Source organism: Gorilla gorilla, chromosome 18, assembly GCF_029281585.2.
Source record: "Gorilla gorilla gorilla isolate KB3781 chromosome 18, NHGRI_mGorGor1-v2.1_pri, whole genome shotgun sequence".
NCBI classification, from domain to species: domain Eukaryota; kingdom Metazoa; phylum Chordata; class Mammalia; order Primates; family Hominidae; genus Gorilla; species Gorilla gorilla.
This window is the reverse complement of record NC_073242.2, coordinates 112,309,655-112,336,733: the sequence shown is the minus strand read 5'-3', so window position 1 is coordinate 112,336,733 and position 27,079 is coordinate 112,309,655. Positions and strand designations below refer to the sequence as shown.

Genomic DNA, 27,079 nt, shown 5'->3' with positions numbered 1-27,079 from the left:
GCTTTATAAGTGCCCTACGGCTGCTGTACCAATTGCCGCAAACTCAGTGGCTTAAAGCAACACACATTTATCATCTTTCAGCTCCTAGGTCAAAACCAGTCTCACTGGGCTAAAACCAAGGTGTCGGCAGCACTGGTTGCTTCTGGAGGCTCCGAGGGAAAACCTGCTTCCTGGCCATTTTCACCTTGCAGTAGCCGCCTGCAATCGTGGGCGTGTGGCCTCTTCCTCTGCCTTCTGAAGCACATCATTCCAAGCTCTGTTGCCATCATCTTGCCATTGTCTTCTACTCACTCTGATCTCCTGCCTTTTTCTTTTTTTTTTTTTTTTGGTTGTTTTTTTTTGTTTGTTTGTTTTGTTTTTTTTTTTTGAGATGGAGTCTCGCTCTTGTCTCCCAGGCTGGAGTGCAGTGGCATGAACTCGGTTCACTCACTACACCCTTTGCCTCCTGGGTTCAAGCGATTCTCCTGCCTCAGCCTTCTGAGTAGCTGGGATTACAGGTACACGCCACCACGCCCAGCTAATTTTTGCACTTTTAGTGGAGACGGGGTTTCGCCATGTTGGCCAGGCTGGTCTCGAACTTCTGACCTCAGGTGATCCACCCGCCTCGGCCTCCCAAAGTGCTGGGATTACAGGCGTGAGCCACTGCCCCCAGCCCTGCCTTTTTCTTAAAAGGACCCTGTGAACACACTGGATCCACATGGGTAACCCAGAATACTCTCCCATCTCAACCTTCTTCACTTAATTTCATCTGCAAGGTCCTCTTTACCAAGTAACATGACATATCCACAGGTTCCGGGGAGCAGGACATGGACATCTCTGGGGGCCATCAATCATGCCTACCACCTATGCCGACCCTTCAACACCCTGTCCGCTGATCTGCAGAGGAGGAGAGTATTATTTCAAAGACAGTTTTGGAACATCTTCCCAGGAAAGCCAAATCTCAATCCCCCACACCCCACCACAATTGACAAAGCTAAGAGAAATTGAAAACAAGCTCTAGGGCAAGCACAGAGGGTAAAAATGAAAAAGGAAGAAAAAAGACACTCCCTATTTGCAGCATCTCTGCAGCGTAAGGGTGCTTTGCATACACACTGGAGAGTCTAGTCTCATCTTCCCTAGTTAACACAGGAAAAGAGAAGGCTCAGCGAAGTTAAGGAATTTGCCCAAAATCACACAGCCTGCAAATGGTGGATCTGGGATGGAACCCCAGGCCTGTCTGGCTCTCTCTTTGTGCTGCTCTGGAAAAAAAAAAAACATTTTGGATCTTTCTGCGATTATTTGAGAGGGGAGGGGTCCCCAAAAGTTGTTTGCAGTAAAACCATTTCTTCTGGGTAGGAAGTTATGCAAAGCATTTGCCACTGCCCCCAGTTGCTTGGCAAGTTAGCAGAGAAAGATCTATTTTGGGGCTCTGCGCTCCACTGATCTGTTCACCACCCGCTGCTTATACATTTTTTTCTACAGAGGCCACTTCCTGAGGCTTAAATGGGTTGGTCAGCCCAGCAAGACCAAGCCTGGCTCAGAGCAGGACACAAGGCAACAAGTAGGGCCAGCACTGAGCAGCCAGGAGCCCCCAGGACCCACCTCAAAAGGAAAACCACCCATCTTAGAAGAGGCAACGGCTGCCTGTCGGCCGATCACCAAGACACACAGTATTCGAGCCCTCGCGGAAGGCAACAGCCACCGAGGCTGCCCAACTACACATGTACATTTGTATTATTTCATTCATTCATTCATATTATTCAAGAGCCCCAAACTGGAAATACCTCTAGTATTCACCACTATGCCTTGGGGTGGTTTGTTACACAGCAAGAGATAACAATCCATTATTATTACTATGATATTTGGCATCTGCTATGTGCCAGGCATTATTCTAATCACTCACATGTTAACTCACTTAATCCCCACAACAATTTGATAAAGCGGGTAATGTGGCCAGGCACGGCGGCTCACACACGCCTGTAATCCCAGCACTTTGGGAGGCCGAGGCGGGCAGATCATTTGACATCAGGAGTTCTAGACCAGCCTAGCCAACATGATGAGACCCCCATCTCTACTAAAAACACAAAAATTAGCCAGGCATGATGGTGTGCACCTGTAATCCCAGCTACTCAGGAGGCTGAGGTGGGCGGATCATTTGACGTCAGGAGTTCTAGACTAGCCTAGCCAACATGATGAGACCCTGCCTCTACTAAAAATAAAAAAAATTAGCCAGGCATGATGGTGTGCACCTGTAATCCCAGCTACTCAGGAGGCTGAGGCGGGAGGATTGCTTGAACCTGGGAGGCAGAAGCTGCAGTGGGCCAAGATTGCGCCACTGCACTCCAGCCTGGGTAATAGAGTGAGACTCTGTCTCAAAAAAAAAAAATTGGGTAATGTTTCCCCATTATACAGAGGGGAAAACGGATATGTCCAAGATCTCCCATGAGGAGAATGGGGGAGTAGGCGGTGGTATATTCAGTCACTGGAATGCTGCTCAGCAACAGAAAAGAAAAAACTACTGACGCTAGCAACAACATGGGTGAACCTTGAGAACATCACACAAAAGAAGTTGAATGCAAAACACAGTCTACTGTTTCATTCCATGTTTATGAAATTCTAAAACCAAGGAAAAATCCTGGATGACTCAAAGTAGGTTGGGGTGGCCTGAGGCAGGGAGTGTGCATGCTGGGGAGGGTGGGGGGCTGCTGACTGCAGAGGGAAGTGAGGGAACCCTCTCTCCTGCGATGGAAGGTGTTCTGTGTCTCAATCAGGGTGGTGGTTACACATGTCTACACGTGTCAAAATGCATCAAATTGTGTACTTAAAATGAGTGCCTTTTATTGTATATAAATTAAATATGAAATAAAGTTCATTTTTAAAAGTTCTTAAAATATGAAGCACAACTTCCATTACCTAAAAGATCATAATCCTTAAAGATGAAATAGGACATCTTCACAGAAAAGCAACCAGATCCTAGTTTGGGTCCAGTGCTCCCTGGAGGGTAGGCAATGGGAGATATTTTTCTTTTGTGTTTGTCTATCTTTTCCAAAGGTTCTAGAATGAATCTGCATTTCTCTGATAATGGAAAATAAGACCTACTAAATGTAATTTTTAAAACTGAGCTAGGGCTAGGCACAGTGGCTCACAGCTGTAATCCCAGCACTTTGGGAGGCTGAGGCGGGCAGATCACAAGGTCAGGAGTTCGAGACCAGCCAGGCCAACATGGTGAAACCCCCATCTCTGCTAAAAATACAAAAATTAGCCAGGCATGGTGGTGGGTACCTGTAATCCCAGCTACTCAGGAGGCTGAGGCAGGAGATTCGCTTGAAACCAGAAGGCGGAGGTTGCAGTGAGCCGAGATAGCACCACCGCACTACAGCATGGGCGAAAGAGCGAAACTTGGTCTCAAAAAATAATAATAATAATAATAAATAAATAAATAAATAAATAACTGAGCTGGGATAGAGTCCAGCCTTCCAGAGGTGGCTGGGAAGATCTCACACCTCAGGGCAGGGTGAAAAGCAGTGGACGAGGAGTCAGGAGGTCCACCCAGCTAAGCCTCAGGCTTCCTGGGTGCCCCAAGCCAAATCCTTGACTTCTCCAAGCCTGGCTGTACAAGGGGATTCGCAGGAGCTCCCTCGCCTCACAGGGTTGGTACCAGATGAAGCCTCAGAAATGAGCTCTGAAAATGGATATGAGGCAGTGTTGTCACTCCACACCTGGGAATCCAACACCCCCAGGATGTCCTGACTCTGCCCAGCCATCTGACTCTGGAAAGAACACAAACCATCCTCCACCCACCACATCCATCTCCAGAAGCAGCCCGGCACCCAACAAGGTCTTTGTCTTCCATGCTCAAGCACCGCCAACCCCCACTGAACCCCAGAGTCAGGCCGACCAGAATGTGGATCTGAACTCTGCCATGCCCCGCTGTGTAGACTTGATCAAGTCACTGGACCTCTCTGAGCCTCAGCTTCCTCTGCAAATTGAAGGAGTTACACCTGCCTCATGGGGGGCCTAGAAGGATGAAATAAGATGACAGTGTTGGAAATACCCTAAGTTCTCACTAAAAAGCTGTATTTATTTTTGTGATTCAAAGAGCCCCATCAAAATAAAAAAAACAAAATTCCATGAGCCCACACTAGCTTATGGAAGAGGAATCAAATCCCCCTATTCATATTCTACCTAAGTACCAGTTCTCATGAGGCTGCCCTCCACACTCCTCCCTTATGCCAGAGTGACAGGCTCAGCATTCCTCAGTTTCCATGGAAACTCATGACAAGGGGCATCATGATGGAAGTTATTTCAGCCATTTCCTGCTGCCCACAGTGCCAACAAGGCCTGCCGCAGCAGAGAAAAGGTATGCCCGGCTAGTTGGCTCTGTCCTGGCTATTGTTCAGGCCATTGAAGCCTCCAGAAACACAGCCCCCACCAGGCAGATAATTCCTGAAGCTCAGGCCTTCGGAGCTCCATTTCCGTGCAGCCGATGAGTATCCCCAAGATGCAAGCAGAGGAAGAATGGCATTCACCCATGCAGACAGCATCTATGGTCTACCTGGTATGTGCTAGTCATCATGCATGACACAGGAACAATGAATGGAACAAACAGCCCCCTTTCAAAGAGCTGACAGTCTGAGAAAGAGAGACATTAAATGCCCACATAAATATAAATAACCACCATATGACAATGCTCCCAAAGAGAAGAGCACGATGGAATGAGAGACTAATGGGATGTCCTCCAGAGGGGCAGGAAGTGAGCAGCTGACTGAGCCACAGACTTGATCAGGCAGAAAGGACCTCACCAGTGAGGAAACTGAGGCACAGAGGGCCGAAGCAATCCTAACAGGAGTAAGAGCTTAACACACTAGCTCGATGAATACTCACGAGAGCCCTGTAAAGTAGGTGTTGTAATTCTCACTTCACAGATCAGGGGACACAAGCCCACAGAGAGGAAGTGACCGAGCCCAGGCCACATGATAGGAAGGAACAGAGAGTAGATGACAACCAGGTCTCTAATCTTGCCCCTTCCCTCCCAGAATCTGTCTTCTCCTTTGGGTCTTTGCTCTCAACCCCAAGTGTTCACTTAACCCCCTTCTCCCCGAAACAGTAAGGAACATGAGAACATGTTCATAAGCACAGGGAGCTTGTCTCATTTTTGCCTACCCAGGCCTGGGCCTGACATGTAATAACTTATCAATAAATGTGTTAAGTGAAAGAATCACAACCTAGTGCAGAGGCTTATGCCTGTAACCCCAGCTCTTTGAGAGGCCAAGGGCATGAGGGTCGCTTGAGTCTGGGAGTTTTAGACCAGCCTGGGCAACATAGTGAGACCCTATCTCTACTTGAAATTTTAAAAATAAATAGATAAAATAAAATAATCACAAGGTGCCCTCTGATGTTCTACATACATCTTTGTCATCTTCTGGAAGGGCAGGTGCAATTTGAGGGCTCTTGTTTTACCACTTGTGTTTACTGAAGCCGTAGCAACACCAAACACAGCTGACAAAAGGCGTTTAAAACCACCCTAGTGCCTTGCGCAGCACCCCTCAAGACGATGCACTCCAGTGTCGGCAACAAAAGCAAAACTCCTTCTCAAAAATAATAACAGTAATATCAACATCTAAAACAGCTTTCTGTTTTTAGTGGAAGATAGGTGCTTCACACGCACTAATTCATTTTACCTTCATAACTGCCTCACGGCACAGGTACTAATATTATTCCCCTTTTATACACGGGAGATGGATGCATAGTCCTTCTCCACCTGGAGGACTCTTCCCATCAGATCTCTGCCTAAATATCAGCTCCTCAGAGAGGCCTTTCCTGACCACCCATCACGTGGGCTCTTCCTGTCCCTTGTGCTGACTTCGCTTGTAAAGACAGGGCTTTGTCTTCACCTCCCTGTTTACCATCCGTCTCTTCCCACCAGCCTTCAAAACCACAAGAAGGACACTGTGATGGTTGTGCCTCTATTTCCCCAGCATCTAATGCATCCAGTGCCCGTCACCTTCTGGGCAATAAATGGGAACTGTGCAATGGGCATAGGAAAAAAAGCCCAGCTCAGAGAAGACTCTAGACCAGCTAGAAAGAGGCAGAACCGGATGTGGCCCCAGGTGCCTGAGTGTTTTCCCACTAATGATAACAGCGCAACCGCACTTTCAGTTCTTGCTTCTGGACATCAGGATCTTGGGAGTAAGTCATAATTTCTGGCTGGGCACCGTGGCTAATGCCTGTAATCCCAGCACTTTGGGAGGCTGAAATGCAAGGACTGCTTTAGCCCAGGAGTTTAAGACCCGCCTAGACAACATAGTGAGATCCCACCTCTACTAAAAAAAAAAAAAAAAAATTAAAATTAGCTGGGCATGGTGGTGCATGCCTGTAGTCCCAGCTACTTGTGAGGCTGAGGGAGGAGGACCATTTGAGCCCAGGAGGTCAAGGCAGTAGCTGAGCTGTGATTGCACCATGGCACTCCAACCTGGGCAACAGAGTGAGACTGTGTCTCAAAAAAAAAAAAATTATAATGAGGGACAAGATCTCCTTCTCAGACTTGCCAGGTCCCCCTTTTCATGGTCCCAAAATAGGATATGCCAGATAGTTCAGTATCTGAAGCCTAATTTATTTGTTTTTTGAGACAGGGCCTTACTCTGTTGCCCAGGCTGGAGTGTAGTGGCACGATTTGGACTCCCTGTAACTTCCATCTCCCAGGTTCAAGCAATTCTCCCACCTCTGCCTCCCAAGTAGCTGGGATTACAGGCATGTGCTGCCACACCCAGCTAATTTTTATATTTTTAGTAGAGGCGGAGTTTCACCATATTGGCCAGGCTGGTCTCGAACTCCTGACCTCAAGTGATCCTCCTGCCTCAGCCTCCCAAAGTGCTGGGATTACCGGCATAAGCCATCGTGCCTGTCCGTGAAGGCGCTTTTTTTTTTTTTTTTTAGATGAAGTCTTGCTCTGTCACCCAGGCTGAAGTGCAGTGGCACAATCTCGGCTCACCACAACCTCCACCTCCCAGGTTCAAGCAATTCTCTTGCCTCAGCCTCCTGAGTAGCCAGGATTACAGGCGCAAGTCACCATGCCTGGCTAATTATTGTATTTTTAGTAAAAAACGGGGTTTCACAATGTTGGCCGGGCTGGTCTCGAACTCCTGACCTCAAGTGATCCGCCCACCTTGGCCTCCCAAAGTGCTGGGATTACAGGCGTGAGCCACTGTGTCTGGTCATTTAAGAGTGCTAAATTCTAGCGCACTTAAGACCTACAAAGGTTTCCACCAAGAAGACCGTGAGAATCGAAGAAGCCACCTGCATGGGAACTGGAAAAAATCAGGCTGGATTTTCCCATGCTCAGACTCCCAGCAACTGAAGAGGGACTTGTGTTCTGAGTGGCTTTTGAGCCCCCATGGCCTCTGAAAGGGCCAGGAGAACTTCAGAACAACAGGCTGAGTAGTCAACAGAGCCCAGGCAGGGCAGGCTGAAGAAGAAAACAGCCCCCAACCATGGCAGTGTTAAAGATGCAAATTAGAAAGCCTCTAGAGGGTGGTCTCTCAGCCCCTGCAGTTTCCTGCTGGAAAGACAGGGTCCCTGGGATACACTCTAAGACTGTATCTTCACCTCTGGGAATCAGAGGCTCAGCTATACAGAAGGATCTCACTGTGTTGTGTGGCTGCCAACCTGCTGAGGCTGAGACCCCTTGGTTAGGACTGGGAGACCCATGCCTTAGCCTGGGCCCACCAGGGAGAACTGAGAACCCCCTCCGTTCACTGTCCAGTAAGGCCCCATATGCAATAAAACCTCCCCGCTTCGCATAACCACCCTCTGCATGAAGAGGCATTCCAGAGCGTCATATCACAGGTGCTTCATTTTAAGCCTGAATTCCCCAATTATCATTCCTTCCATAACTCAGGAAAAAAAGGAAATGTTTAAAAATTAACTTCAGCAACTCTGGTTTTGCCTTGGAAGATTTGTCAGGCTGGAACAGCCACTGGAACAAGCAGTCCTGATAATAATAAAAGTAACTTCTTATCGCCACCATCTCCAGCAGCTGACTTTTAGTCAGCACTTACTCTAGACAAACCCTGTGCTACAAACCTAATGTGTATTGGCTCATTTAATCTTTATCCCAACTCTATGGGGAGAGGATCATCATAATCCCCACTGTAGAGACAAAGAAACTGAGGTTCAGAGAGGTTAACTCCCTGTGGTCACACAGCAAGGGAACAGTGAGACAGGACAAAAGCCTTGGGTCCTTGCTCTCCATTCTGCCTGTGCTTCATGTCCCCCAGGGTGTCTTTTTTTTTCTTTTGAGACAGAGTCTCATACTGTTGCCCAGGCTGGAGTGCAGTGGCATGATCTTGGTTCACTGCAACCTCCACCTCCCGGGTTCAAGTGATTCTCCTGCCTCAGCCTCCCGAGTAGCTAGCATTACAGGCACACGCCACCATGCCTGGCTAGTTTTCGTATTGTTTTAGTAGAGATGGAATTTCACCATTTTGGCCAGGCTGGTCTCGAACTCCTGACCTCATGTGATCTGCCCGCCTCAATCTCCACAAGTGCTGGGATTACAGGCATGAGCCACTGCACTCAGTCCCCATGGGTACCTTTCAATCCAATCCCGGCTACACCCCACCTCGCAGATCCTCCACTCCTAAACATTCTGACCCCAGACTATATCTCTGCCCCTGTCTCAGCTCCTGAAGCACTGCTAAGACAGGCAGGTCCCCTCAGAAGACCTTATTACCTATTGAGGAGAACAGTGAAATAACCAGAAAACAACCAAAAAGACAGCCTATCCTTCAGACCCAGTACCATTCCCCTCCGCTGTATCTTAAGACATTTATATCCTAGCCCCAAAGTTTGGCACTAACACACAGACCCCAGCCTGGGTTCCCAGCCCCTTATCCTCTCTCCTTTTGGAGGGCAGCCTTCTAATATCCAAGTACCAGACCTGCCTTCTAGATCACTCAACACACCCAAGGCCAAGGCTCAGAGAGATGCCCCTGAATACCATGGTCTCCATCTCTGGTGGATTCACGATAGCCACAAACTTCTTCCCATCAACAGGTAGAATCTATTTCCCTTCCCTGTGTCAGGGCTGGCCTTGTGACTTACTTTTAACACAGCAAAAGCTTCAGGCTTCTGCTTTCTGTCCCTTGGAAGCCATCACAGAGAAGACTAGCTACTATGAGACCACCATGCTGTAAGAAAGCCCAAACTAGCCACAGAACAGGGAGAGACACTGCACAAAGGAACACTGGTGGCCCAGAAAGCTGCCTGGGAACTTCCAGCCTGGCCATCTGATGAATATATTCAGGTAAGGGACTCCAGGCAACACCAAGTGAGACAGAACAGCAAATCCACTGACTGAGCTCTGCCCAAATTCCTGACCCACAGAATTGTTGTTTTAAGCTCCTGTGTTTTTACACTGTTATAGAAAAATCTCCTTAAGCTGATAAGCAATTTCAGCAGAGTCTCAGGATACAAAATCAATGTGCAAAAATCACAACAATTTCTACACCATGACAGACAGAGAGCTAAATCATGAGTGAACTCCCATTCACAATTGCTACTAAGAGAATAAAGTACCTAGGAATACAAGTTACAAGGGATGTGAAGGACCTCTTCCAAGAGAACTACAAACAACTGCTCAAGGAAATAAGAGAGGACACAAATAAATGAAAAAAGATTCCATGCTCATGGACAGGAAGCATCAATATGGTGAAAATGGCCATACTGCCCAAAGTAATTTATAGATTCAATGCTATTCCCATCAAGCTATCATTGACTTTCTCCACAGAATTAGAAACTACTTTAAATTTCATATGGAACCAAAAAAGAGCCCACATAACCAAGACAACCCTAAGCAGAAAGAACAAGCTGCAGGCATCATGCTACCTGACCTCAAACTATACTACAAGGCTGTGGTAAACAAAACAGCATGGTACTGGTACCAAAATAGATATATAAACCAATGCAACAGAACACAGACCTTAGAAATAACATCACACATCTACCACCATCTGATCTTTGACAAACTTGACAAAAACAAGCAACGGGGAAAGGATTCCCTACTTAATAAATGGTGTTGGGAAAACCAGCTAGCCATATGCAGAAAACTGAAACTGGACCCCTTCCTTACACCTTATACAAAAATTAACTCAAGATGGATAAAACACTTAAACATAAGACCTAAAACCATAAAAAACCCTAGAAAAAAACCTAGGCAATACCATTCAGGACATAGGCATGGACAAAGACTTCATGACTAAAACACCAAAAGCAATGGCAAAATTAACAAATGGGATCTAATTAAGCTAAAGAGCTTCTGCACAGCAAAAGAAACTATCATCAGAGTGAGCAGGCAACATACAGAATGGAAGAAAAATTTTGCAATCTATCCATCTGACAAATGGCTAATATCCAGAATCTACAAAGAACTTAAACAAATTTACAAGAAAAAACAACCCCATCAAAAAGTGGACAAAGGATATGAACAGACACTTCTCAAAAGAAGACATTTATGCAGCCAAGAAACATAGGAAAAAGGCTCATCATCACTGGTCATTAGAGAAATGCAAATCAAAACTACAATGAGATACCATCTCATGCCAGTTAGAATGACGATCATTAAAAAGTCAGTAAACAACAGGCCGGGTGTGGTGGCTCACGCCTGTAATCTCAGCACTTTGGAAGGCTGAGGCGGGTGGATCACGAGGTCAGGAGATCAAGACCATCCTGGCTAACACGGTGAAACTTCGTCTCTACTAAAAATACAAAAAATTAGCCAGGCGCGGTGGCAGGTGCCTGTAGTCCCAGCTACTCGGGAGGCTGAGACAGGAGAATGGCGTGCACCCAGGAGGCGGAGCTTGCAGTGAGCTGAGATAGCGCCACTGCAGTCCAGCCTGGGCAAAAGAGCAAGACTCCGTCTCAAAAAAAAAAAAAAGTCAGGAAACAACAGATGCTGGAGAGGATGTAGAGAAATAGGAATGCTTTTACACTGTTGGTGGGAGTGTAAATCAGTTCAACCACTGTGGAAGACAGCGTGGCAATACCTCGAGGATCTAGCACCAGAAATACCATTTGATCCAGCAATGCTATTACTGGGTATAAACCAAAAGGATTGTAAATCATTCTACTATAAAGACACATGCACACATATGTTTATTGTGGCACTATTCACAAGAGCAAAGACATGGAACCAATCCAAATGCCCATCGATGATAGACTGGATAAAGAAAATGTGGCACATATACACCATGGAATACTATGCAACCATAAAAAAGGATGAGTTCATGTCCTTTGCAGGGACATGGATGAAGCTGGAAACCATCATTCTCAGCAAACTAACACAAGAACAGGAAACCAAACACCACATTTTCTTACTCTTAAGTGGGAGTTGAACAATGAGAACACATGCACACAGGGAGGGGAACATCACACAATGGGGCCTGTTAGGGGTTGGGGGACTAGAGGAGGGATAGCATTAGAAGAAATACCTAAAAAAAGAAAAAAGAAAATGGAAACATCATCCTGAAACCAGTTCCCAGCCTAGGGAGTGCATCGTCTTCTCAGGTGACTAACACTGGGAATGGCCTTCCCTTTTGAGTCCTGAACCCCGATGTGCAAAACCATCCCTTATCGATGATACTGCCAACCAAAGCGCTCATAATTGAGCACTAACCTAAAGGTTTTACATACCCGATCTCTAGTCTTTACACCCACACACGAGGAAGGTACCACCGGTGTGCCCATTTGACAGATGCAGACACTGAGACCCAAGGAGGGAGTCACACAGACAGAATGGGAGACTCAGGAGGCAAGCCCAGGCTTGTTCAACCCCAACACTGCTGTCATACGTGGTGCCATATGACCTTCCCCAGCACACTGAACACCTCAGGGTCATTCCAGGAAGTGCACACTCATGTCCCTCTGGTACACAGGTTAAATGTGGCCTTAGACCACAAAGCACAGCCACTGGGGCCAGAAAGGCCACTGTCAGATCAGTTTCGCTGCTGTTCCCTGGGCTCCTTGTCAGGTGCATAACCTCCCTTGGTGCCTCTTAGAGAGAGAAGCAAAAGTTACCTTCATTTTCGTTATAAAAATAGTCATGTACAAAATTATTTGATCAATGTTGTGCTTGCCTCTCCCACTAAACAATAAGGTCGATGAAATTAAAGACCCTGTCTCCTTCTATCAGAACTCAATACAGTGCTTTGCCCTTAGCAAATGATCCATAGATAGTCACTGAATAAATCAATAACAGGAAGAATGAATTAATGAGAAATAAATGCACTTTGCTCAGGGCCATTTTAAAGAGCAACATCACCAGCAAAAAAAAAAAAAATTGCAGAAAATAAGGCACTAAGTGGACAGCAGAAAGGACACCTGTTTGCAAAAAGAAAGCTAAAACAGGAAGGCAGAGTGTCATCTTCTTTGACCTCAGCAGGGCATGTGTGAATGGGTGACCCAAATTTTTCACCAGTCTGCATCACCAAGAATGACCACAGAAGGGCCAGAACTGCTGGTTTGGGGGTTGCAAATAAGTTGGAGCAGAAAGGCAAATTCACAAATACTGATGCTGCAAATAACGAAGGCCAAGCATAGATGCTGAGAGAAAAAACGGTTTCTTATGAGGCTGCTCATGGCCACGTTACATGTTCTGTAGACTAGAGTCGTCTGGGATAGGAGAGAAGCATGGGCTGGGCACGGTGGCTCACACCATAATCCCAGCACTTTGGAAGGCTGAGGCACGCCACGAGAATCAAGAGATAGAAAGCATCCTGGCCAAGATGGTGAAACCCCATCTCTACTAAAAATACAAAATTAGCTGGGCGTGGTGGTGAGTGCCTGTAGTCCCACCTACTCAGGAGGCTGAGGCAGGAGAATCACTTGAACCTGGGAGGCGGAGGTTGCAGTGAGCTGAGATCACACCACTGAACTCCAGCCTGGTGACACAGGTAGGCTCCATCTCAAAAAAATGAAAAAAAAAAAGGAGAGAACCATGGTGGAAGACAAAGACTGGCAGAAAGATGAACAGAGCATGGGAAAGGCGTTGCATCTTGGATGCTGTGAGCTACACAGTATGCATCTCAGCCACACGTTCCAGTAAATTCTCTTTTTTTGCTTGAGCTGGTTTCTGACCTCCCCCCACCCCCCAGCCAAAAAATCCTGACTCTGCTGAGGGCAGCAATAACTGGGGCATCAGACACTCCCTCTAGAATCAGGACAGAAGTGACAAGGCTAGCCAATCAGGGGCAAGAGGAGAAAGACACATGCATAGGCACACACAGGCTCACACACCGCAGGGAACAGAGAAAACAGCAAGTCCCAGGGTGGCCCAAATCTGGTCCATGTGTTTCCTGACACAGGGTCTAAGTGGGTCTCTGTCTTCATCTGGGTTCCCCCAGAAACAGACTCTGAGGCAAGGATGTACATACAAGGAGTTTATTTGGGGGCTATCCCAGGAATCACTGGAAGGGGAATGGGGTGGTGGACAGGGAAGGAAGCACAGCAAATAAAGGCTGTGTCATCAAGCTTATTATTCCTGTGAGTAAATAGAGCTGAAGTCCATTGGGGAAGCCTGGGAGTCAGTGCAGAACAAGCCAGGAGTGTCCTGACTGAGGGTGAGGGAGCTGGGGTATTGATCTGCTGATTCCCCACCCAGCCATGCCACCCCTGGAGGCACTAACACCCCAGCACTCCCAGCCTATCCTGCACCACAGGCTAGCAGAAACCCTCAGGCATAGTCACAGGTGTTTCCAGCAAGTGGCTTGTGGTGTGCAGAGGTGTGTGCTGAGGGGATAAGGTCAGGCACCAAGAGTGTCTGCAACAGTTTCAGCTCCCTGCCACAAAACCAACAAGTCCAAGTCACCATGCTCAGAGAGACCAGGCCTGGCTTAGCACAGGTTCCCACTCTCCCATGAGCTACTCAGAACACACCCCCACACTCCTTCCTCACCCCTAGAATAGGAGTATTATATTTTAGAGGACAATGCCTGGTAGACACCACCAACCTCACAGGCAGCAACCTTCATCAGGCAGGTCCAATAGGCCATGAACTACACCGAGCTCATGTCTCCCCTGATCTCATGGGAGCCCCTCCAGCATGCTCTGATAAGCCCCATTTTGCATAGGGGGAAACAGAGGCCAGGCCCACAGAGGCTATGGAGCTTGCTCAAGATTGCACAGTGGTGGCCAGGTGAGGTGGCTCACGCCTGTAATCCCAGCACTTTGGGAGGCCGAGGCAGGTGGATCACAAGGTCAGGAGATCGAGACCATCCTGGCTAACACAGTGAAACCCCGTCTCTACTAAAAATAGAAAAAATTAGCCAGGCGTGGTGGCGGGCACCTGTAGTCCCAGCTACTCAGGAGGCTGAGGCAGGAGAATGGCTTGAATCTGGGAGGCAGAGGTTGCAGCGAGCCGAGATCACGCCACCGCACTCCAGCCTGGGCGACAGAGGGAGACTCCATCTCAAAAAATAACATAACATAACATAACATAACATAACATAACATAACATAACATAACATAACATAACATAAAAAAATAAAATAAAATAAAATAAAAAGATTGCACAGTGGTAGGTGGCAGAGCTGAGACTCAAACTCAGTGCTGTGGGCTTGGGGCCACACAGCCTCTCCAGTACAGCCTCCCAGGACCCTCCTCCCTCTCTCTCTAAAAGGGTCGCCTGGACATTCTGACCTCAGGACACTGGGGATTCACTTCTTTGGAAGTTAAGGGGAGGGGTTTGCCTCCAAAACAGCCAACAGGCCTTGGCAAATGCAAAATAGTGTAGCCCCTTTGGAAAACAGGCTGGTGGTGCCTCAAAAGGTTAAATGTAGTCACAAATGCTTAAATGAATGGTTACTGCATGGCCTAGCAATTCCACTCCTAGGTGTACACCCATGAGAAAGGAAAACACATCTACACAAAATCCTGCACATGAATGTTCACAGCAGCACTATTCATAATAGCCAAAAGGTAGAAACAACCTAATATTGTTTGCATATCTGTCTCCGCAGCAGTCTCATGTTGAATTGTAACCCTCAGTACTGGAGGTGGGGTCTGGTGGAAGGTGACTGGATCATGGGAGTGAATTTCTCATTAATGGTTTTGCACCATCTCTTGGTGCTGTCCTTGCAATATTCAGTGAGTTCTTGAGAGATCTGGCTGTTGAAAAGTATGTGGCACCTCCCTCCCTCCCTCTCTTGCTCCTGCTTTCACCATGTCACATGCCAGCCCTGCCTTCACCTTCCACCATGATTATAAGCTTCCTGGGGCCCCTCCAGCCATGCTGAACTGTGAGTCAATTAAACCTCTTTCCTTTTTATATTACCCAGTCTCTGGTAGCTCTTTATAGCCGTGAGAACAGACTAATACAGTGACCCTGGGCTGTGCCTCAATGTTCTCATCTGTAAAATGGAAATAATGGGTATTGAACACATACAGTAGTGGAATTAAGTAAGCAATAATACAGGGAAAGCTCTTAGAGCTGTAACAGATACATAAACATATACTACATAAATGTCAGCTCTTATGGTGGGGTTAGTGACAGTGATGACAATGATGACAATGTGGGGGCTTGATGGGCTTCCTGCCTTGTATGAAGCTGAAAAAATGCTTCGGCCTGAAACCAGCTCTTCCTTTGCAACTTGGATCTCAGATCCAGAAGGCAGAGCCCAGGCTCTCAGAAGCCCATCCTCCTCAGTGCCCTCCTCGCAGAGATGCACACTGCCCCCATCCCTCAAGCATGCAGAAGGGTTACCAAGGCACCCTGCCCTTTCTTGGGTCCCAGAGCTGCCCTCCCTCTCCTGATGTAGGAGGAGGACACGGCTGGGACAAGACATGGGGAGCTGACCCTGTGAAATCACCAAATGAATCACCACGTTCAACAAGATAAGCCTCTGCTGTGAGGTCTCCACTGACCACCTGGAGAAGGAAATGCATTGAACAGACTTGAAACATGACCTAGGAAGCCTTGGCAAGAAGGCAGAATGGACGACTCAGGAGAAGGCCAACCAGAGCAGCCCGAGGGGCCATATCAGTCATCCGTCATCCACTGCAAACTCTCCCATGGCTCCCGGCTCCCTGGAGGAAAAGCTTGAGTGCTATGGAGGCCTCCACAGCCCTGGGTCATGTGACCCCTGCTTCCTCCCCATAACTCTGCCCCCATCACCCTGCTTGGCCTCCTGGCTATCCCCAGAACATGCCCCACCTCGAAGGCTTTGTCATGGCCATTCCTGAAGCCCTCAAAACACTTACCTACACAGCCCACTCCTTCAACTTTTCCAAGCCTTTGCTCAAATGCCAGCTTCTCAGTGAGGCCTTCCATGTCTCCAGCCCCACTCCTGGACCCTCATGATCCCCCTTTCAGCATTCTATTTCTTTCCATATATAAAAATTTACTCAGTTACAACTTACAAGACACGAATCACATGTGTGCAGGCTATCCTGTGATCATGTAATGGTGCAGACTCCTACTCTCAATGGTCATGAAGCTCCCTGGCCGCAAGCTGAGCGGTGCTGCCTGGGACATAAGCAACCCCCAAGAAAGGTTCTACTGTGATTACCCAGTAATCTGCAGAAGTACAGCTGGCACTGGATGCTCGGGCCCAGCAATCAGATGTCACACCTAAATCTAGGACAGATGGCAAAGCTGGTAGACACACTTCCACATTTTCAGTCTCTGTGGGAAATTAAAGCTATCTGATCTCACACACAGGGAGCACCACTATGATGATCATAGTACCTGCCACATGGAGAATGCCTTTGCTGCTTGGGGACCACGGAAGCAGGTAATGCAAAAGGACAAAAGAGGTATAATCTAGATCTGTGCTATCCAATATGGTAGCCACTAGCCACACGTGGCTTTTAAGCACTCAGAATTGAATTTGTCTGAATCAAGATGTGTTACAGGTATAAAACACACACTGGATTTTGCAGATGCAGACCAAAAACCAGAATCAAATATCTCATTAATAATTATATTGCATACATGTTGAAATAATAACGCTTTGGATATACTGAGTTAAATAAAATTTATTAATAAAGTTAGTTTCACCTCTTTTGACCTTTATGAATGTGGCAACTAGAAAACTTTAAACTACACACACGACTGCGTACAGTGGCTCACACCTGTAATCCCAGCTACTCAGGAGGCTGAGCTGGGAGGATCACGTGAGCCCAGGAGTTTGATTCACTTCACCCAGAACAAAATCCCATCTCTATTTAAAAAACAAAACAAAACAATAACAGCAAAAAAAAAAAAAAACCACTACTCTCATGGCTGGTATTGGTGACTCACACTGTATTTCCATTGCACAGCAGTGGTCCAGAAGCAGCCAGCTTTGGCCACTGCAGGATGGAGACATGGATGGCAAAGCATTTTGAGTGGGGTGGGGGAAGGGGGTGTGAGGCATCTGTTCAGATCTTTCGCCCACTTTTTAATTGGGTTCTTTTCTTACTGTTGAGCTTTTGTTTTTGGTGTGTTTTTTTGTTTTTTTGTGTGTGTTTTGTTTTTTTTTTGAGATGGAGTCTCGCTCTGTCGCCCAGGCTGGAGTGCAGTGGTGCAATCTCTGCTCACTGCAAGCTCCGCCTCCTGGGTTCACGCCATTCTCCTGCCTCAGCCTCCTGAGTAGCTGGGACTACAGGCGCCCGCCACCACGCCCAGCTAATTTTTTGTATTTTTAGTAGAGACGGGGTTTCAACGTGTTAGTCAGGATGGTCTCGATCTCCTGACCTTGTGATCTGCCCACCTTGGCCTCCCAAAGTGCTGGGATTACAGGCATGAGCTACCATGCCTGGCCTTTTATTGTTGAGTTTTAAGAGTTGTCTATTTTGGATACGGGTCCTTTATCAGCTCTTGTTTCATAAATATTTTCCCCCATCTGTGGCTTGTCTTGTTAACCTCTTAACCTAAAGGTTTTCTGGCACTTGGTGATTGGGGAAAAGTGTCTGATGTTGTTCCTCTGAAAACTTTGGTAACCTTGGGCAAATCACTGAAGCTCATTGTACTTAGGAGTAAAACAGGCAAAACTCACAGACAGATTGTAATGACTAGACACTACAAATAAATCCCCATACACATGATCACATGGATACATGTGAGCTTGTAGTGCCCAGCACAACACTGACACATGGCAGATGCTCAATACTGCTCCCAAGCTTTCAAGAACACTCTGTCATCCTGGTGCCAGCAGCACTTCCCAATGACATTTCTCCAGGTTCCTCTTAGGAGGTAACTGATGGCCAAAGAGCAGGCAGAGGAGCTCAAAGTGGACAGTTAGGAAGAAGCATTTCCAGGGCTCTGTGAAAATGGTCACCAAATATACACTCCCTGGGCTGAGGCATTAAACCTTGAAATGATGAAAAGTCTGTGCTATGCTGCACCGCAACATTTGGACAAACATCTACTGAGGGAACTAAGACAGGTTACTAACTTCAAAAAATGGTCCTTTTGTGCCACAAAAAAGGCAGAAGTGATGGTTAAAATGTATGATTCTTGACTCAAGCCAAGAAGCACATCCTTGCCAATCAGTGTCCATGCCCATGTGCTGCAAGCTAACATATCCAGAGTTTCCTCATTCATTTACGCCCTAGTCAGCACCAACCCCACGCCAGAAGACAATGCTGGGGCCCAGAAAAGTTGAAAATAGGACACTGTCTACAGAAAGCAAATATTTAGAAGGAAATTATTACATCAACTATTTAAGATAGAGCAATGAGCAATCAGGAAAATGCAAATCAGAACCACAATGAGATAACACTTCACCTCCACTAGGATGGTGACAACCAAAAAGACAGATACTAACATGTGTTGGCGAGGACATGGGGAAGTTGGAGCCCTCATACATTGCTGGTGGGAAAGTAAATGGTGCAACTGCTTTGGCAAACAGTCTTGGCAATTCCTTAAGTGATTAAACAGTTACAGATAACCTAGAATTCCATTCTTAGGCACAGAGCCGAGAGAAATGGAAACATGTGTTCACACAAAAACTTGTACATGAAAGTCCACTGCAGTATTATTCACAATAACCAAAAAGAGGCCAGGCACGGTGGCTCATACCTGTAATCCCAGCACTTTGGGAGGCAAGGCAGGTGGATCACTTGAGGCCAAGAGTTCGAGACTAGCTTGGCCAACATAGTGAAACCCTGTCTGTATTAAAAATACAAAACTTAGCCAGGTGTGGTGGTACATGCCTGTAATCCCAGCCACTCAGGAGGCTGAGGCACGAGAATCACTTGAATCCAGGAGGTAGAGGATGCAGTGAGCCAAAATCGCACCACTGCACTCCGGCCTGACCGACACAGTGAGACTGTCGAGAGTAAAGAAAGAAAGAAAAGAAAGGAAGGAAGGAAGGGAGGGAGGGAGGGAGGGAGGGAGGGAGGGAGGGAGGGAGGGGGGGAGAAAAGAAAAGAAAGGAAAGGAAAGGAAAGGAAAGGAAAGGAAGGGAAGGAAAGAAAGGAAAGAAAGAAAAGAAAGGAAAGAAAGAACAAAGAAAATGAAAACAGTAACCAAAAAGAGAGAACTACCTAAATGTCCATCAAGTGATGAATGGATAAACAAAATGTGGTCTATCCATGCAATGAAATATTAGTCTTAAAAAGGAATGAAGTGCTGATAATATGCTACAATATGAACGAACCTTATGTTAGGCTAAAGAAGTGAGATGCATCCTGGCTAACACAGCAAAACCCCATCTCTACTAAAAATACAAAAAAAATTAGACGGGCGTGGTGGTGGGCACCTGTAGTCCCAGCTACTCAGGAGGCTGAGGCAGGAGAATGGCGTGAACCCAAGAGGCAGAGCTTGCAGTGAGCCGAGATCGTGCCACTGCACTCCAGCCTGGGCGACAGAGTGAGATTCCGTCTCAAAAAAAAAAAAAAAAAAGTGAAATGCAAAAAGCCACGTATTTTGAGAAATGTCCAGAATAGGAAACTCTGTAAAGGCAAAAAGTAGATTTGTCATTGCCAGGGATGGGGGAAAGCAGAGGTGACTGCTAATGTATAGGATTTGGGGGAAATTATGAAACATTCTAAAACTGATTATGATAATGTTGGTACAACTCTGAATATACTAAAAACCACTTAACAGTATACATTAAGGGGTACATTACAGGGTATACAATGTTTTTATCTCAATAAAAGTATTAATTTCTTTTGCACTTTGGGAGGCTGAGGTGGGTGGATCACCTGAGGTCAGGAGTTCGAGACCAGCCTGATCAAAATGATGAAACGCCGTCCCTACTAAAAATACAAAATCAGCTGGGCGTGGTGGCGCATGCCTGAAATCCCAGCTACTTGGGAGGCTGAGGCATGAGAATTGCTTGAACCTGGGAGGCAGAGGTTGTAGTGAGCCGAGACTGCGCCACTGCACTCCAGCCCGGGCTACAAGAGTGAAACTCCACTCAGTCTCAAAACAAAAAAAAAAGAAAGAAAGAAAACAAATCTATAGGTTCCTCATCAAGAGAAGGTGGTAGGTCAAGGTAGTAGTTGCACATTCAATATCACATATCTACTAAGCATCTACTGGGAACACTTGGTAGCAAAAGCTGGAAGTACAGACATGAATAAGACTGTACCCACCTGAGGCCGGGTGCGGTGGCTCACGCCTGTAATCCCAGCACTTTGGGAGGCCGAGGCGGGTGGATCACGAGGTCAGGAGATCGAGACCACCCTGGCTAACACGGTGAAACCCCATCTCTACTAAAAATACAAAAAATTAGCTGGGAGCGGTGGCGGGCACCTGTAGTCCCAACTACTGTGGAGGCTGAGGCAAGAGAATGGTGTGAACCCGGGAGGCGGAGCTTGCAGTGAGCCGAGATAGCGCCACCGCACTCTGGCCTGGGCGAAAGAGCGAGATCCGTCTCAAAAAAAAAAAAGACTGTACCCACCTGAAGGAGCTAACTTCTAGTTTTTTCATTCCAGACAGAATGTTGGTGGGCAACTCTGCACAGCCACAGATTTTTTTGGAAGCCATTTCAAAATGAAATGTTGGCCGGGCGTGATGGCTGATGCCTGTAATCCCAGCACTTTGGGAGGCAGAGGCGGGTGGATCACTTGTGGTCAGGAGTTCGAGACCAGCCTGACCAACATGGTGAAACCCCGTCTCTACTAAAAGTACAAAAATTAACCAGGCGTGGTGGTGTACACCTGTAATCCCCGCTACTTGGGAAGCTGAAGCAAGAGAATCGCTTGAACCCTGGAGGCAGAGGTTGCAGTGAGCTGAGATTGTGCCACTGCACCCCAGCCTGGGTGACAAAGCAAGACACCACCTCAAGAAAAAAAACATGAAAGAAAATAAAAAACAACTACCTAATATCAAAAAAATGGGAGATAGGTTTTTAAAAAATAAGGTAGAATCCTATAGTAATTTCAAACAATAGCGAAGACATGTTTGTTGGAATGGGGAGTATCATGATTGGAAACAACCTAAATGTCCAGCATTGACAGGACAGATCAATCTATCGTGGTGTACTGTTGAGTGAAATTGCTCATGGATGTTAAAATAAAGCTACATCAACATGGAAAATCTTCACAATGTCAAGCAAAAACATGCAAGTTGCTTGAGGGATACACACCATGCAGTGTCTTTTATGTAAAGACCTGCAAAACATATTATATGTTAATCATGGATGAAAATTTTTGAAATGGGAATTATAATTATTAAATCATGATACTGATTTCTCTAGGGAGGGAAGGGTACTTATGAGAACTTAACTATATCTATATTTTATTTCTTAAAAACAAAAAAGATCCAAAGCAAACATCACAACTCATCTAAGTCGGTTGCGGGGGTTGGGGGTTATTTATTCTCAATCGCTACACTACTGAATCCCCACATGCATAATAGCTTTACTCAAATTGATTATCTTGTAGCTCTGGAGATCAGCAAAAGTCATGAGTCTCATGGGGCTAAAATCGAGGCATCACTGGGACAAGCTCTCTCCAGACCCTCTAGAGGAGAATGAGTTCCTTTGCCTTTTCCAGCTTGCACAAGCCACCTGCATTCCTTGATTCATGGCCCCTTCCTCCATCTTCAGAGCCAGCTGGTGCCATCTTCCAGTCTCACTCTGACTCTGACCCTCCTGCCTCCCTCCTGCAAGGACCCTTGTGATTTCATCATATCCACCCAGATAATCCAGGATCATCTCCCCATCTCAAGATCTGTTCAATCTGCAAGGAGCATTTTTCAGTATAGAGTAATATATTCACAGGCTCCAGGGATTAAGACGAGGGCATCTTGGGAGCAGAGAGCCTTTATTCTGCCTATCATAGAGGGTTGGAAATAACAATAATAATAATAATAATAGCAACAGTATCACAATAGCGAAGATAGGGAATCAACCCAAATGCCCATCAACAATAGACTGGATAAAGAAAATATGGTACATATACACCATGGAATACTATGCAGCCATAAAAAGGAATGAGATCGTGTCCTTTGCAGGGACATAGATGTAGCTGGAAGCCATCATCCTCAGCAAACTAACACAGGAACAGAAAACCAAACACTGCATGTTCTCAATCATAAGTGGGAGGTGATCAGTGAGAACACATGGACACAGGGAGGAGAACAACACACACCAGGGCCTTTTGGGGAGCAGGGGAAGGATGGAGGAGAGCATCAGAATAAATAGCTAATACATGCAGGGCTTAATATCTAGGTGATGGGCTGACAGGTGCAGCAAGCCACGATGGCAAATGCTTACCTATGTATCCCACACATTCTGCACATGTATCCCAGAACTTACAATAAAAGCAAATTTAAACAATAATAATAGCAATAGTAGCTCTTATAGAGTGCTTGGGATATTTGCCAGGTACTATGATACCCAAAGTATGATACATAATTAACTCCCCTAATCCTCATGAGAGTCTAGTGTAATAAGTACCATTATTATCCTATTTTACAGATAAGTGCAATGAAAAGTTAAGTAACTTGTCCATGGCCGCAAATGGGATAAGTGGCATAGCCAAGATTTGAACCCAGGCAGTCAGACCCTGGATCCCTTGCTCTTGACTATGTGGGGTTTGTCATATTATTTTTTAAACCAACATCGACATTTAAAATAATAACAGGCTGGGCGCGGTGGCTCACACCTGTAATCCCAGCACTTTGGGAGGCCAAGGTGGGCAGATCACGAGGTCAGGAGATCGAGACCATCCTGGCTAACACAGTGAAACCCCGTCTCTAGTAAAAATACAAAAAAATTAGCCAGGTGTGGTGGCGGGTGCCTGTAGTCCCAGCTACTCGGGAGGTTGAGGCAGGAGAATGGTGTGAACCTGGGAGGCGGAGCTTGCAGTGAGCCAAGATGGGGCCACTGCACCTGGGCAATAGAGCGAGACTCTGTCTCAAAAAAAAAAAAAAAAATTAATAACAGGCTGGGCTCAGTGGCTTGCACCTGTAATCCCAGCACTTTGGTAGGCCAAGGTGGGAGGATCTCTTGAGGCCAGGAGTTCAAGGCTACAGTGATCTATGGTCACACCACTGCACACCAACCTGAGTGACAGAGCAAGACCCTGCCTCAAAAAATTAATTAATTCATTAACTAAAATAAATTAGTTAATAATACTAACATGGTCACAATGTAGTACAAAATGAAAAAGGCAGATTACCAAAGTACATTACAAAAGGGTCGCATGTTGTGAAAATGTCTTGTGAATAAAGTTTTGTTGGACAAAAAGATTTGGAAGGTGGTACACCAGGTGTTAACACCATCTCTCTGGGTGGGGGGGTGGCGGGGGCTAAGGGGTTGTTTTTCTCACCCAGAAGTAGGTTAAAATGCGTCTACCAATGAACGCATAGTACTTCTATAATGAGGGGGAAAAAGCAGTTGTTTTAATCAGGAGAAATATGCAAGGCCAGAGGGAAGCAGCTCAGAGCTGTCTAAACAGGAAACTGGCGTAACGTTCACTCTGCGCCACGCTGGGCTTGGGCCCTTCTTGCCTCCCCAGGGACACAGGCCCTCCTTCAGTCATGCTACTAGCTGGTGTAGGGGCTTTTCCCACTGGTGGAGGCTGGTGGCAGGCCAGGGACATCCTGGAGTGGCTGGAAGTGCTGGGGAGAGAGACACCTGGCCGGTGAAATCCAGCCCAAGCAGGAGCAGAGAAGACGCAGTGGGATCCCTGAAGTCCTGAGGCTGGGGAGGCCAGCCCCTCCTCCACCTCTTCTGAGCTCTGCGGGGTCTCCTCTTCCTGCTGCACATGCTCTCACCATGCTTTGCCTAATTTTGCTAGTTTCCATTCTACAAATTAGTAAGTTCCCATTTCCTTCTTTCTCAAAACAGAATCCTTCACACACACAGATACTTCACCTCCCAAAACTCACGCCTACCCCTGGCCACCAGCACAACTTGTATAGATGAAAGCAGCACCTTACAGCTTCTTCCCAACAGCGCTGTGACAGTGGAGTGGCCCCCAGGCTGTGAAGTGGTATCATCACTGTTTCTATTTCCAGAACTTCACCTTCACCCTGTCGACGCTCCTTCTCCAAGCCCAGGCCTCCCCAGCCTCCCAGAAGCGCTGGATCGCTTTTATATCCAGGCTCAGGTCCAAGGGCACTTAACCCCAGAGGACCTCTAGCTGTGTGCTACAGAAGAGCAGGAGGAGGACACCCCCTACACATGCGAGCTATGTCTCGGCCTGTCCCATGTGCCCCACGCAAACACAAATGCAGGCACCTGCTGCCTGAGGAGACATATGGCAGCATGGCTGGGAGGCACCCTGTGTTACGTACATACTGGACTTGTGACAATCACTTACAAACTGAATCCTCCCAGTGATCTGATGCGGTGAGCTCCACTATTACCCCATCTTATAGATAAGAAAACTGAGACTCAGGCCAGGCGCGGTGACTCACACCTGTAATCCCAACACTTTGGGAGGCCAATGCAGGCAGATCACTTGAGGTCAGAAGTTCAAGACCAGCCTGGCCAACATGGTGGAACCCCATCTCTACTAAAAATACAAAAATTAGCCAGGTGAGGTGGAGGGTACCTGTAATCCCAGCTGCTCGGGAGGTTGAGGCAGAATAATTGCTTGAACCCGGGAGGCAGAGGTTGCAGTGAACCGAAATTGTGCCACTGCACTCCAGCCTGGGGACAGAGTGAGACTCCATCTCAAAAAAAAAAAAAAAAAAAAAAAAAAGACAAGAAAAAAGAAAACTGAGACTCAAAAAGGCCAAGTAGATTGCCTAAGGTCACATAGTCACTAAGTGCCAGCACCACGAGTGGAACCATGGTGTATGGTTAAGAGGAAGTTGTCACAGAGGTGCCCTATCTCAACCCCAGATACTGCCATGGTTAGGAAGAAACGGGAAGTCCAAGGCTGAAAGGGGCAGCCAGGGCCTTTTCCTGATTCATCTGTTAACCAGGTGTCTAAGGAGCACCAGCCACAGGCCAGATATGGGCCAGGTGCTGGGAAGTCCCCCTTATGAGCAGAACAGACAGGGTCCCTGGCCTCCCAGCACTCTTAGTCTGTGGGTCAGGACTACCGAAGGCCTGGCCCCAAGATCGGGCCTTGCATGAAAGCAGGAAAAGTCAACCCCAGGATTTCTGATTTCAACCCCAAACTGCACAGCACCTAAATCTCTCCCAAGACAAATCAAGACACATAATTTTGCGAGCCTGATATACAAAAACCTGCATTTATATCTAAGACAGACTAGGGGACAGGTAGTGGAGATAATTTTTTTTTTTTTTCAAAAATGATTCACCAAGGGACATCTTTAACTAGATCCCTCCCCCAACTCAGCACAATCCCTAAGACGTTGGACCTGCACTGACTTGTCAGGAACTCCAAATATACCTGCATTCCCAGAACTTGGTGCTATTTTGAGAGACAAATGCTGCCTCCCTCGTTTACCCACTACACTGTATTCCCTCTTACACCCTCAGGGCCCAGGCCAGAACCAACGCAGCTAGAAAATAACATGACACGTGGAAGAAAGCAACGCCTCTTAAATTCCGTTATGACAAACCACAACCCATCCATAGTATCAGTGGCCGAATGGGTAGGTCAATCCCTGTACTCACCCCGTTGCCCTCAGGCCCCTGTTACATGAGAGTGTATTTGTGTGTTAGGCCTGCCACTCACGAAATACCAAAAATTGGGTGGCTGAAACAACAGAAGTTTGTCTCACAGTTCTGGAGACCAGAAGTCCAAAATCAAAGTGTTGGCGAGGCTGGTTCCTCCCAAGGGAGAACCCCTGGTGTTCCTTAGCTTGCAGATGCATGACTCAGATTTCTGTATCTGTCTTCACATGGCCTTCTCTCCCTGTGTCTCTCTCTCCTCTTCTCATAAGGAAACCAGTCATATTGGATTAGGGCCCACTCTATTCCATTATGATTTCATCTCAACTAATTACATCTGCAAAGACCCTCTTTCCAAATAAGATCACATTCTGAGTATGGGGATTAGGACCTTGACATATGAAATTGGTAAGGACAATTCAATCCGTAACAGGCACCCACCACTGCCCACAGCCCGGGAGCCAGACGATGTCCTCTTACAGGAGACCACCTCCAATCCATCCCTATGCCCAGGAAAGGCTGGCCGTGCCAAAGGATACTGATCTCCAAAGCAGCCTGCTCATGTGCGCTGGCTTCAAAAGGCATGGCCCATAGGAGGCCTCTATCTCAGGAGTCCATCCCTGGGAGGTTGCAAAACCAAAGCTGTCACTGATGTGGCAGCAACAGAAAAAACCAAGGTTTGGAGACAGTCTGTGCTGGGGAGGGGAGGGCCACATCTGTGAGAGAAACCCAAGAGGGCAGATGAGGCTGTCTAAGAGACATCACCATCAGCAGCTCTAGTTACAGACAGGAAAGTCCTCAGTGCCAGTGGCTCACCACTTCCCTTTCCATGCAGCCCAGCGATGAGACTGTTCATTCTCCTGGATTTCTACAAGACCCCCAAACCCTTACCATCAACCTACTTATCAGCCTTCACTGGGGCACCTAGAGCTGCCTCTGTACCCTCCAAAATTAGGGGTTGCAGAAAGCCCTGGAAGGATGCCCCCCAACTTAGGTCCTGTTCTTCTAGCATGTGGCTAGGGCATGTTTCCCAGCATCCCTTGCACTTGGTCACATGCCAAATTCTGTTCAATAGAAG

The 27,079-nt window shown here is 46.9% G+C and overlaps 1 protein-coding gene across 3 annotated transcripts in view; it reads right to left on the bottom strand.

Moving 5' to 3' along the window:
• The window catches only part of PLCG2 (phospholipase C gamma 2), a 178,130-nt gene that overhangs the window by 134,444 nt on the left and 16,607 nt on the right, over positions 1 to 27,079 (bottom strand). The window contains exon 1 of one of the 3 annotated variants that reach the window (XM_055366758.2): positions 11,668 to 11,756. The exons of the other annotated variants lie outside the window; for them this stretch is intronic. The gene's annotated coding sequence lies outside the window, so the exon portion shown is untranslated. Of the gene's footprint in view, positions 1 to 11,667; positions 11,757 to 27,079 lie in introns of those variants that run through there. 3 annotated transcript variants of the gene reach the window in all.